The sequence below is a fragment of the Trachemys scripta genome, chromosome 1, assembly GCF_013100865.1.
Source record: "Trachemys scripta elegans isolate TJP31775 chromosome 1, CAS_Tse_1.0, whole genome shotgun sequence".
NCBI classification, from domain to species: Eukaryota; Metazoa; Chordata; order Testudines; family Emydidae; genus Trachemys; species Trachemys scripta.
The window spans coordinates 63834271-63835074 of NC_048298.1; the positions used below are offsets into that span (position 1 = coordinate 63834271).

The 804-nt window shown below is 68.8% G+C and overlaps 1 protein-coding gene across 2 annotated transcripts in view; it reads left to right on the top strand.

The window, feature by feature from the left end:
• Positions 1-389: 389 nt before the first annotated feature.
• The window catches only part of RAB3IP (RAB3A interacting protein), a 59156-nt gene continuing 58741 nt past the window's right edge, over positions 390-804 (top strand). For both annotated transcript variants that reach the window (XM_034771316.1, XM_034771325.1), the window contains exon 1: positions 390-539. The gene's annotated coding sequence lies outside the window, so the exon portion shown is untranslated. The remainder of the gene's footprint in view (positions 540-804) is intronic.

An 804-nucleotide genomic window follows, 5' to 3' on the forward strand; every position in this document is an offset into this window, starting at 1 on the left:
AAAGTGGGGACGAACGACAATGGCCCTTTGGGTGCCAGAACCTTTGTAGACGTGTGTGTGGCGGGGCAAGGTCATAGTGGCAGAGGAATTAATAGTTAACTATCCCGCAGTGTGTGCCTGGTTCTGCCGCAGCCCCAGATAGGAAATGCTCAATGTAGGGTTAACTATCAGTGTAGAGGCTCCACCCCAGGTTCGTGTGACTCAGCCCCGCTAGCCCCGGCCCTGCCTGGCAGAACAGACACCAGCCTGCCGAGGCCAGGCACAGGGGGCGGGGGAGGGGCGGCAGTACTACGGTGCAGTGGGCTGATCCCTACCCCGCGCACCTGGCCCCTCCCTCCCTGGCCAGCCCCACGGGGGGCGTGTGTGCGCGCGCACGCGTGTGGGAGGGGGAGGAGCAGAGGGAAACGGGGGCTCTGCGCGCATGCGCCTTCCCCGTGGACTCGGCGGAGCCCAGCCCCGCGCCAGCCGCTCGCTGTGGGGAAGCTGCGGCGCTGAGGAGCCTCCCGCGGCGCTGCGAACGGCCTGGCTGGGCTCGGCAGGTAAGAGGCGGGGGTGGCTGGTCCCCGGTCCCTGTGCGCGGGCTCAGAGGGAACCGTCTCCCTTCCCCACCGCCTCCCGCAGGCACCCACAGCCCCTTCCCCCGCACAGACCCCCTCGGGCACCCAGCGTCCGCCATCCACCTCCTGCCTCCCGCACAGTCCCGTCCCCCCCAGCACCCACCTCCTGCTTCCCGTATAATCCCGTCCTGTCCCGTCCCCCCAGCACCCACCTCCTGCATCCCCAGACACCCACCCTCGCCCGCAC